The sequence below is a fragment of the Rattus norvegicus genome, chromosome 3, assembly GCF_036323735.1.
Source record: "Rattus norvegicus strain BN/NHsdMcwi chromosome 3, GRCr8, whole genome shotgun sequence".
Classification (NCBI taxonomy): domain Eukaryota; kingdom Metazoa; phylum Chordata; class Mammalia; order Rodentia; family Muridae; genus Rattus; species Rattus norvegicus.
In genome coordinates, this window is record NC_086021.1 from 79,918,247 (window position 1) to 79,931,165 (window position 12,919).

At 41.8% G+C, this 12,919-nt stretch overlaps 2 pseudogenes; both read left to right on the plus strand.

Moving 5' to 3' along the window:
- Rps26-ps2 (ribosomal protein S26, pseudogene 2) overlaps positions 1–12,919 on the plus strand; it is a 39,443-nt pseudogene that overhangs the window by 12,039 nt on the left and 14,485 nt on the right.
- LOC120101965 (U6 spliceosomal RNA) lies at positions 10,939–11,039 on the plus strand (annotated as a pseudogene).

Sequence of the window (12,919 nt, forward strand, 5' to 3'; positions counted from 1 at the left end):
GTCTAAGACAGATGGTTTGTCCTTAAAATTCACCTGAGACAGAGATTCTAGCACATTACCCTGGAGCCTTTTCTAATGTTTAATCACTATTACTGTCAGGTCAGTTTAAGCTCCTTCCTGCTGATTTTTCCTCGGAAGACATGGGAAACAATTGGTCAGCAGCCCCTTTATAATCATCTTCCCAGTATAGCATGGCAGTTACCAAGGTGCCCTGCCGCCTTAGCTGTTTTTTTTTCTTTCTATAGTATGTAATTTATCTTCTTCCCGTTTTAAATATATTACTACTTCATCTTATTATCTAGGTTATTTTTTATTGAACTTTTTTCATTTGTTCCGTATCACTCATAAGTGGCTTTGCAGTAAGTTCTTCTACTGTGAACTATTTTATGTGCGCTTTTGCGGAGCAGGGGAGAACCATAAATTTCGTGGTTCTGGTTTTCTGTGGTGTTTGGGGGTACAATTTGAACGCTATACTTTCAATTATTCACTAAATAAATACTGATCTGGAGCTAGTGAAAACGGCAAGTCTCCTGCTCTCATATAGCATGTTCTAGTAGAAGAAAATAGCAAGAGGATTCTATAAAGTGTACCAATTTTTAGTAACGAGAATATGTCTCATAGTCACTGGCAAAGTTCAGAGTTGCTGTGATAAAGATGCAGGGACAGCACAGTGGCTTGAAAATGGCCTATCTCCCTGACGTCCTATCTCCCTGACATCCTATCTCCCTGACGTCATATTGCAAGGTGAATATCCTACATCAAGACACTCAGCTCCTTGGCATCATCCAGGGACCCTACGGTCCCTGTCACTTTGTATCAGCATTCTTTCGGTCCTTGTTGTTATCTCTCCAATCACCCTGAGCTCCAGCCATCATAGTGGAGAAACACAGTTCCTATAGGGCAACCTAGGCTCAGAAGTGCCACTTACTAACTTGCCTTTGCAATGGCTTTTCCCTCCTTGCCTGCTTCTGCTTCCAACAGCAAACATCAGACTGTCTGTCAGAAGGCGTCCTTGGCACACTGCATTCCATTCTGTCAGCCCTGGAAGGTGACTGGAATTTACTTTCTCCCACTTCACATTGCCTCAAGGTGGATGAAGGATCAGGCTCTTCTCTAACCAGGACCATTCTGGACCCAACTAACATTCCAGAAACGGGCCCCACTGGGGGAGGCTGAAGACACGTATGAAGGAATCAGTCTGGATTCATCCTACTTTTCTGTCTCCTCTTCCTGTCTTACTTTCCACATTCTCTGACTGGTCCCCCCCCCTCCCCCGGAAAATGTTTTTGTTCTCTAAATGCTGAGACTTGAATCTGAAACCTTGGACATATGGAGCAAGTACTTTGCCACCGAGGCACCCATGATCCCAGGAGGACTTCTTTTTTAAGTTATGAGTGTGTTGCCTGCATGTATGTATTTGCATCATGTGTGTGCCTGCTACCTGATGACTGCATTGTCCAGAAATAGGTACCAAATCCTCAGAAATGGAGTTACAGGCAGCAGTGATGGAGGTACAGGCTGCTGTGAGCTGCCGTGTGGGTGCTGGGAACCAAACTCAGGTCCTCTGCAAGAGCAGCCAGTGCTCTTAACCACTGAGCCATCTCACAAGCCCTCTTATTAATTTTTTTATTTTACTTTTAATTATATGCATGTGTGTATGTCTCTGCATGTATATGTACATGGATTTGAGTACCCACAGAGGCCAGAAGAGGGTGCCAGATATCCTGAAATCCCAGCAAATTCAGATCCCAGTATTTACAGGGCAACGGTCATTCTTTTTTTGTTTTGGTTTGGTTTTTTTTGTTGTTTTGTTTTTTGTTTTGTTTTTTTTCCAGAGCTGGGGACCAAACCCAGGGCCTTGCACTTGCTAGGCAAGTGCTCTACCACTGAGCTAAATCCCCAACCTAGCAACGGTCATTCTTAATTACAGCACCAGACACCAGTTACTTCTTCTGAGCAGCAGAAGTAACCAGGCACACTTATGTTGGGCAGACATGCATGCAGGCAAAACATACACATAAAATAATCTAAAAATTATTTGTAAAGAACTTTACCGTCTTAAGAATACCATTAAGGGGCTGGAGAGATGGCTCAGAAGTTAAGAGCACTGACTGCTCTTCCAGAGGTCATGAGTTCAATTCCCAGCAACCACACGGTGGCTCGCAACCATCTGTAATGGGATCCGATGCCTTTTTCTGGTGTGTCTGAAGACAGCTACAGTGTACTCATATAAATAAAATAAATCTTAAAAAAAAAGAATATCATTAAAACACCTTGATAATGCTAATAGGTTACCATACTTATGTACACAGAAGTACATTGAGCATGAACTATAAGAACAACACGAAGCTATGTCTGAATATAATAAACAGCCATGTGAAGGAGTCTAAGATCCAAACCCAAGCACAGGTTCTGAATGTCTTCATACTATGTCTACACAGCAGCCAGGCTGCAGGGGATTATGAAAAGGATTGTTCACGGATGGCTTTTTATTGCCATTATCAGTTCAGGCAACCCCAAAATCCCAGCACTCCCAGGCACCAGCGCCTGCCTCAGCTTTCTGGAACTCACACACAGGGGAATTTCATCCAGTCCAGCATGTGAATATTTCAGAATGTTCCAGTTTTCAGTTAAATCTATACTTTCGTTTTCTGGGGGTGAGTTTGCTGGTCAGTTTGTCTGTCAGACTGTCTGTTCTGTTATATATATATATACATATATATGAATATATATTAATATATCTATGAATATATATATTCCTTCTTCCTACCTTATAAGGTATTTTAAAAAGATATTCCAGCACTGAATCTCAACTTTTTATATTTGTCTCAACAAATGCAAAAGCCTATAGTTCAGGGACGCACTAAATTTACTTAAGACTTTTTCACACAAATGCCAAGAACTGTATCTGCTAATAAGCTTGACCCAGCTTGGAGTCCATACCCAACCACCTAGCATGAGAACACCAGATATACGACAATAAATATTTTTGGCACGGTTTCAAAGCTACATAATGCCAGACATAGACATGTAAAAGTAAATGGCAAGAGCTACAAAGATTATAAAAGGAATAAAGTCACAGTTCGTAATTCATGCAATTATGATCAATAGTAAGTTTAGACAGCCATTCACGTAATAGGAGCCACATGTCGGAGTATCAGAGATCTTACCCTGAAAAAGATAACAAATACTGAAATCGGTTTTGAAAGTAGAATTTTGTTTAAAGCTTGTCAGTGTGTTTTTGCAGACTGAAGGAAAGTCACCTCAACATATTTTACTCTTTTCTATTGAGGTACACAAATTCTTCTGTCACAGACAAATAGTAACAAACAGAAAGCTCAGACTAGAACATCTTTTAAACACTGTCACTGTACATTCTGTTGAAATTGGGTTGGGGGAGGAATATTATTCCCCTATATAGATTGTGGGGCTCAGAGACAAAGTGAACAAAATCCACAGCGAGCTCACCATCGTCTTAAGTAGAAGGTGATTGTATAGGGCTGGCTTTGAGGGACGAAGATTCTAGCGTTGTTCTGTACTAGTCAGAATATTTCATTTTAAATCCAGGAACATAAAATTAAATCACATCTGCAATGGATTTGATTTTGCAGAGATAAAAGACATGCACTTTTTGTGTTTAACCTGGGCTTGGTTTATGGATTAGAAGTGGTCAGCCATCAGGGCGGGCTAATGAGAGCAAGACTAAGGGAGAAAGCTAGGGAAAGGGAGATAAATGAAAGTGTAGGAGCTGAGATAAACTGTCAGTCCCTTAGGCAAGGGAAGCCAGAACACCCGTGAGCAGTGAACCTGAGCTCAACTCTCAGTCATGGCTAGAACTGAAAATCGTTCATTTTCTGGAAGGAATTTTAGCAAGATTGAAAAGGATAGTTCAGTGGGTGGGTGGGAAACAACCATGTTTTAAGATGCTCTGTTCAATACTCTACAGGACTGAATATGTGGAATTTTTATTTTGTTATGTAAAGTTTTACAAATGCTTCTCCTTCCTCTTAAAGACAGTGTAAATGGATAAGGTGCATAACAGCTCTTATTTCTTACTTCCAGCTTTTGCCAGAATCTTTAAGAGCACTTTCCAGCAGGGCACTGTGGTGAGCGCTTGAGCAAGCCATCGGTAGTGATCTGTACTTTTTCCTCGATGCAGCTACAATGCCGGATAGCAAAAGACACTTTCCCATTGAGTCCAATTCTCATTTACACATGGATCCTTTTAATGGGTGGTGAGAGTCTTGATGTAGGACTTTTAATGGGCCCGTTTACATTTTGCAAATCTCTACCTTTGAAATAAAATGCAGTGGCCCTCGCATCTGTTGACAATTAAGAGCAGCAGCCAAGTATAAAAGAGTGGACAACTTTTAATGGGTGTTTATAGATTGGAAGCACCGACCCCCTTTTAAATGAAAGAGGCCTAAGAAGAAATAGTAAGTGTTAAGGATAACCATGAAATTCATTTAACCCCCCAAGCAGAAGATCTGTTATCAAAGAATTGACTGGATTCGATATTTTTTAATCTGAAATCCTCAACTTTGGAAAAGGACTTAGGAAGAAATTCCGCATTTTGAAATGTCTTGATTATAATTTCATAGCTACTGAAAGGTCAAAACACAAGCCAGCAGGAAGACCAACCGTGAGGTATGTGATATAAAAACAAATATTTCCATAAAATCTTTGCCCTAGCAGAAAGACAAACTCTTAGTAGGTTCGGGGTGGGAATTTGGGGAATAGTATGTTTTTTACAGGAAATACTGGTTAGGCTTTTTATATAGGGGGTTCTGCATTTGTGAAAGGATAATTTGCTCTAAAATATGTGGGCAAGCAGCCTAAATTCTCTAATTGAGTAGTTTGCTCATAACCCCAGGCCATTAGGTGAATGTAAACTGTTACAGGCTTAGTAAGAAAATAGTCCCTTTAGGATTTTGTATTTGTATGCGATTGTAAGCTAGGAGTGACTGTTTCCAAAATCATGCATTAAGGAAAAGCACCCCACCCCCTTTTTTTCTGAGTTTGCAAATACCAGCTTTGAATGCTCAAACTAAAATCAAGCTAAAGATTTCTCTCTCTCTCTCTCTCTCTCTCTCTCTCTCTCTCTCTCTCACACACACACACACACACACACACACACACACACACACAAGTAACTATTTCCAAGACCAAGTCTCCATGATAAATTTTGTGTCAGTCATCCAAGACAAATAGGGGCATTTAATCGGCTAGCTGTTGGTAATAAAGGGATATGGCCATGTTCTCTTTGATACTACCATTCAACATGGCTCCTGTTTTAAAACTCCCTGTCTTGGCAACCGCCAAGGACTTTAATATTTAGACAATGAGTACCGGATTTAGGAAGATTCACGAAGAAACTCAAAAGAGCTTTGCCTGTGTTTCGTTTGGCAAAGCTCTCCGATGGCACACACGCTGTTTATCCTTGCCTTCCTATAAAGCAGAGCAGACCTTCCTGGGCTGCTGTTAGCTGTCAGCCCTGGACTCCTCTCGCAGTGGGTCTGAGCTTCAACCATCTCCTTCCCTTCTGGTCTCAGACCCTTGCTAGCATTCCATACATTCACTCTTGTACATGGCAGGGCAAAGAGGTCTCATGACATAGACAACATAATAACCCCATGAGCTATAAATGTAGAAGAAATGCAATCAGGGGAGGGAGATATCTGACCACGTATTACATTTAACAGACAGACTCACCATTGAAATAATCCACATCTTTTTTGAGACTCTTGTTTTTCAATGAAGCTAAGTCTAGGTAAGGTTGTGAGTATTAGTAGTATATTGTCTTCTAAAAATTGAAGAACATAAAATTCTTCTTAGTAGTTAAATTCTAAAAAGAAAATTCAGAGCTGGAAAGATGTTTCACGCTTAAGAGCACTGGCTTCTCTTCCAGAGGACCCAGGTTCAATTCCCAGTGACAGCTCTGTAATTCCAGTCCCAGGATCACAACCTCCACACAGGCACACTTGCAAACAAAACACCAATGCACGCAAAAAATAAGATGAAAAAAAGATTAAAGAGGACAGACAGACAGCGTCAGAATTAGAGCCTGATGTCTGTCTCTTCCTCCTGGACAGTGCTGAGTGTGTAACATCGGCTGACTAACTTTTTACTCGGCCACTCTCCCTGGTTTTCATTTGTGTGCTTTGTCTCCCCCCCTCCCCCTGGAGCTGGGGACCGACCCCAGGGCCTTGTGCTTGCTAGGCAAGCGCTCTACACTGAGCTAAATCCCCAACCCCCGTGCTTTGTCTTAAAAGGGTCTTGTTTCAAAACATTACAGCAGACCTGAATTACTGTTACTAACTTGTTTGACTGGGAGTTTGGAGGAGAAACTCACAACGATGTCACGTGGGGTTAATGCCTCAAAAATAAGAACACTTTAAAAATACAAAAGCAAAATTATTCTAAAATAACTTTCTAGAAGCGGGGAGTCACAAATCACACACATGTGAGTGTGCTAAGCAGGAGGAGGCTCACACACATCCACGCCTGCAGGGCGCGGTGGTGCACACCTTTGATTCTAGCACCAGGGAGGCAGAGTCCTATGGGTCTCTGTGAGTTTGAGGCCAGCCTGGCATGTATATGTGTGGTGATTTACACGCAAGCCAGGGCTACACACGAAGACCCTGTTTCAAAACAAAAACATCTTTGCTCTACCAGGAGGCTATGTCTAAGTTCTTTAAAGTGTGGGTTCCAACTCCAGCAAGGTAAAGCTGCAAAATAAATAAACTAACAGAAGACCTTAAAAGAATTTACAAAAAAAAAATTTTTTTTCGAGGACAGCTTTATAAAGTATTTTTTTTTCTGAAGAACCTGCCAAAGATAACATGGTTACCCTCTTTTTTGGGGTTGAGACTGAAGCTAGAATACTTATTGGAGTTCTTGAGAAATTAAATGTGCTGGGATCGGATGCTGGAGGAGACACAACTTGACTTAAGTAACAATCAAATAGAAAAAAATAATTCATAGCTAAAATTCTTTCCTTACACTCTCATTTTCAGAAACAACAAAACAAGTGAGGCTGAGTTACTGCCCGTTCACTGCCCACTACGCTGCAAAAAAAAAAAAAAAACAAAACTACTGCTCTATGCTGTCCAGTTTTGTGTCAACTGAACACAAGCTAGAGACATTTGGGAAGAGGGAACCTCAATTGAGAGAATCTTCTGAAAGGTTGGCCTGTGGGCGAGCTAGTGGGGTATTTTGTTGATTGATAATAGATTGGGAAGTCAGCCCATTGTGGGTGGTGCCGTCCCCCGGCAGGTGGTTCTGGATGTAACTGTCTAAGAAACTGCGCTTTGGTCAGCCTGGTCTACAGAGCGAGTTTCAGGACAGTCGAAGGCTACACAGAGAAACACTGTCTCCAAAAACAAAAACGAAATTAAAACCAGGCAGATAGTGGTGTACGCCTTTAATCCCAGCATCCAGGAAAAAGAGGCAGGCAGATCTCTATGGGTTCAAGGCCAGCCTAGTCTACAGAGCAAATTCCAGGACGGACAAGGCTACACAGAGACACTGTGTGTAGGGGATTTGGGGAAAGGGGGAAGAAAGCAGGCTGAGCAAGCTGTGAAAAGCAAGCCAATGAGCAGAACACGGCCTCTTCCACACGGCCTCTGCTTCCGCCCCTGCTTCCGCTCCTGCCCGACTGCTCTTCCTGCAGCGTCCGTCGTGATCAGAATGTGACTGAACCAAAGCTTTCCTCTCCAAGTCACTTTTGGTCGTGGTATTTTATCACAACACTAGAAACCGTCACTAAGGCATCGTTCTTTTCCAATCTAAAGAGAATTGGCTCATCGCACCAGTTTCTTCCCCATTACCAACTGGCCAACCCACGGCATTTTCTTTCATCCATGACAGAATTTAGTATGTGATGAGTCTTATTCAACACTTTCTCATGATAGCAATAATAAAAGTAAACACATCTATCGAGGAAGGCCATCCTTAGATTCTGTCACACACCAGTTTGCCGATATTTTATGCCAGCCTCTGAACACTATCAAGAGCAGAACAGGAAACATGGCTTTCCACTAAGAACCAGCACACTCGGAGTGACTGAAGACAAAATTTTTTTTTTTTTTTTTTGAGCTGGGGACCGAACCCAGGGCTTTGCGCTTCCTAGGTAAGCGCTCTACCACTGAGCTAAATCCCCAGCCCCGACAAAATTTTAACAAGAAAAGAAATTAAATCTAGACGAACAAACAAAAACTTAGAAACTTGCAGAGAAAAGAGGCTTTCAGAGGGTGCTTTAAACTCCTAGAAGAGATGGTGTTAAGTCCTATTTCGTGCCTGGGCACGTTCTACATCTGTTGTTTCCTGGTGGGAGGGTTCGAACCCAAGGCCTTGTGCATGTTACGCAAATGCCCTACCGACTGAGCCGTGACTCAAGCTCAGTAAATATTTCCCAGTGAACAAAGACAAAAGGAAGAAAAGTCAGTATCTTTGCGGTGCAGTGTCTAACTTGCAAAAAACAAACATCTCAGGAATCTGAGTATTTGTCTTTGGATAGTTACTGAAATACATCTTAAAACGAGTCTCTGGAAGACGACTGTTGGAATCAGGGGGGAGGATTTCATCACACTACCCTGTCTTGGGTAAGTTTGGATTTTCTGTAAGGATACACTTAAGAGACATAAAATAAGATTCCTGTGGGTTTGGAAAGTGGATAGGTTGACATTTGCAGAATTCATAGTTAATTTAGAGAATCATTGTAGAATCTCTTCAGTGGAGATGATCCGTGGGCAAAGGGACAACAGCATGGCATCTGCTCTGTCAGGTGAGAACAAAGTAAAAAGGTGAAATGACCAAGAAGGGGATGCAGGAGGGAGGGGCAGGGTGGCATTTTAAGCGAGGTGGCTATTTTAATGTTACAAGCCTTTGTTTTTCTGACGCTTAGCCACCTCATTAACCTCCGTGTCACTCTGAAGTATTTTGCCATGCTCTGATGATTAGATACTCACTTGCTAACAACACAACGTTTTAAATGCAGGCTCTTCCCTGGAGTCATGGTGAATTAATTTTCAATTAGTTTTCATTAATGAGCTTCACGTTCATGAGCCTAATTGCCAGCCCAGCTTCAGGAAAGGGAACAAGTGCTTTGGTCAGGTGTAGGCTGGAGGACTATTAGAAGACAGGAGAATATCCTGGGCTCTCTAGACTCCAGTCAGTGTCTAGAAGCTCAGAGTCGGAAGTTACAGCCATGTAACACACACACACACACACACACACACACACACACACACACACGGAGCCCAGGAATCGTCTCTTTTTATCATTAGCTGTATCTCCTGATTCTCTTAAGGGAAAGAATTCCATTTAAGCAGAGAAAGGGAATAACTGAAGAGCCCAGAGAAGTTAACAATGAGAAACAATGAGAAGGAATTATTTTCTTTCTCTTTCTGGGGGGGGGGGTGGAGAGAGAGAGAGAAAGAGAGAGAGAGAGAGAGAGAGAGAGAGAGAGAGAGAGAGAGAGGAGAGAGAAGTCGCCTATGACGTCTAACTATAAGGTGAATGCCTACATTTCCAGAGAGCAAATGAGATTCTGGAAACTAGGTCATTTCAATGTCTTTCTTCTGTGAGAAGAGGGAATTCCGCTGTCCTCAGAAGCTTCATGCTTCTACAGAGAAACCCATCAGCCCCTCCTTCCCTGTAAACATCACTGCTAAGCTTGGGGGAGACAATCTCTACCTGTTTAGAAGCATCGAGTGATAATTACACATTGTTTAAAACAACTCCCTCCACCTGTTGGCATGTTTTCTCTCTGCCATGAATGTGGCATTCATTCTATCCCAAATGGCTTTTGTGTGGAAATAATACTAAAGTTCTTCCTACCTGGATGGTTATAAACTATTAAACTAATACCATAGGACAGAACATAGCTTAGCTGCTTTACACGCACATGTAAATAGTACCAAGAATAAGTGCGATCTGAAGCAGAGGCTCCCTGTTTTTACAGCTCGGGAGAGCCATTTGCTCCTTCTGCTCCTTCGAGTTTTCTCACGTAGGAAGGGTTAGTACAGATTTTTCTAGACTCGAGTTATACCAGTCTAAAATCATTTTTCAAATAGTCACAAATAGACACACCCATTAAAACAAAGCGCATGGCAAAGCGCTGCCCTCCATGTGCACACCCACAAACCCACACTGTGGCCACTTCCCAGGAAGCCAGGGCAGTGCCTTGAGCCACGAGGCATGACAAGAAACTGCCTGTGTTCTCTCTAGTCCCAGCTAAAATTTCTCCATCTACGAATTACCACATAGCCTGGGAACCTCAACTTTCTTATGTTTTAATTTTATTTATTTATTGACTGATACATAGGAAAATCATGCAAACTATGGACCTCTGCCGAGCATAGGGTGATGTGCACTTGTCTATGTTGTGTGATTTGTATATCTAAGGGAATATAGCTATCTCCTCAAACAGTCATTTCTTATAGTAAAAACACTCAAAATCCTTTCCTCTGGCTTTTTAGAAATTGTGTTTATTGTGAGTTTACTGTCTGGACAGTGGAATATTAGAAAGAGCTCTGGTCTAAAGCCAGCCAGACCTGATTAAATCCCACTGCTGAGCTTACAAACGGCTCCTTGGGAAGGTTTCAGTTCTCTGACTGTTTTCTTGTTGGTAACATAGAGATATCAATGCTTACATTATAAAGCTTTTATGGGGATGGACTGAAGATAACTCATGCTTACCACAATTTTTTTTAGGCAGGGCCTCATTATGTAGCCCTGACTGGTCTTGGAACTCACTGTGTGGACTAGGCTTGCCTCAAAGTCAAAGATGTTTGCCTGCCTCTGCCTGCCTCTCCAGCACTTGGAATTAAAGTGTGTACCACTATGTTCAGATACCGGAACTTTTGTAATTTTTTTAATGTTGAAAAATAGCTAGCAAAAGAGCAATCAAGCTAGACCACTAAGAGAAGATCCAGGGCTCGCTTCAGCAGTGCATTTACTAAAATTGGAACGACACAGAGATTAGCAGGACCCTGCACAGGGATGACGTGCTAAGTCAGGAAGCATTCCACTTGCTTTTAATTAAAAAAAGAGAGGACCTGAATAATTTCACCGAAGTCACTGTAAATATATGAAATCCAAAGTAGAATTGGGACAAATAACATTAGCTTCTGTCTAACAAGGACCAAATAATCAGAATTGTTTTTATTTTGAGATCCTAATATAATTACACCATTTTCCCTTCTGTTTTCTCCCTCTAAGCCCATCCATATACTCCTCCCTGCTCTCCTCCAAATTCATTGTAGTTTTTGAGTTATTATTATTTCTTGTATACATATACATACACATACACATATACATGTATATATTCCTAACTGTAGCTGGTGCAGTCCATATAACTTGTATGTTCGTTTTCAGGGCTAACCATTTGGCACTGTACAAACCAATTGTGTTCTCTTACAGAGGGAAGGCCCACCTCTCTTTCTCCCAACTTTCCTTAGTTGCCTACACTTCTTTGTGTTGCATTCAGACTTCATTGGTGTCTTAGTTAGAGTTTTACTGCTGTGAGCAGATACCATGACCAAGGCGACTCTTATAAAGGACGACATTCAATTGAGACTGGCTCACAGGTTCAGAGGTTCAGTCCATTATCATTATGGTAGAAAGCATGGCATTGTGCAGGCAGACGTGATGGTGATGGAGGAGCCAAGAGTTCTATATCTTGATCCTAAGGCAGCCAGGAAGAACTACTTCCACACTAGGCAGAGCCTGAACATAGAGACCTGGAAGCCCACCACACAGTGACGCACTTCCTCCAACAAGGTCACACCTCTTCCAATAATGCCACACCTCCTAATAGTGCCACTCCAAATGCGCCGAGCAAATTCAAACCACTACAGCGTGCCTACCCCAACTCCCATGCAGTTTGGCAACAACCAGAATTTTCTAATCATAAACAATGGTAATTTATGTTTCTACAGAGGGCCTCTCAGATTATGGGCCTCTGGTGGCTCAGGCCTGTAAGCCCAGCACTTGGGAGATTAAAGCAAGAGGAGGGTTGGAGAGTCAGGTCAGCTTTCTCCATAAAAAAAAAGAAAAAAAGGGAAGAAAGGGAGGAACAAAGAAAAAACGAATAAGAAAGGAAAGAGGGGAGGATGGAGGGAGGGAGGAAGGGAGGGAGGCATAGCAGGAGGAAGGGAGAGAGGGAAGGAGGGAGGACTTTTGAATCATGAAGCAGGACAGTTATGTTTGATTTACTAGTTATAGTTTAATAGTTATCTCATTATGGTCTACTATCTTGACATACATGACCCATTATGTAGAAATATTTGCCGATCCAAGTTAACAATGTTATCATTGCCCTCTGGTTCTTAAATACTTTCCTTGTGTTGAGCATGAAGACGAGAGTACCTGTGAAGAAGGCTGGTCTTTGTCTTCCAGGACTCATCAGGACAGATGTTTGCTTTCTTTGTCCTCATTCTCAAGTCATCTAATAATCACTGGCTTAAAGGATGAGCGGCTGTATCATTTTTTTCAGGCTTTTAATAATTAAAAAACTTTGTATATAATCAACGATTTAGTCAGCTCTCAAAAGATTCTGATTCCATAAACCTAATACCTTAACTAATTTTAGGTGATTGTAGTTACTTAGATATTTTACAATCGGAAGAGTGCTCTGCAGTGAGTGTAGGCTGTCCTGACACACTATCAAATGGACACTGGGTGCCTCGACTGTTATTTGATGAGCAGACGGTGCACCGAGTTGTTCTCCGTGCAATGTTCTTCAACTTCAGTTCTAATCTCTTCAAAGCTCTCCCGATCTTTACTCCATTTCAGTAAGCGACAGACACCTGCACACAGTTTGAACGCCCACATTAAAACCTTCTTCTCTGAATCTAATCTGGAAGATACATTGATCCAGAACTCTGGATGTTCCTATTGATAATTTGAAAAGCAT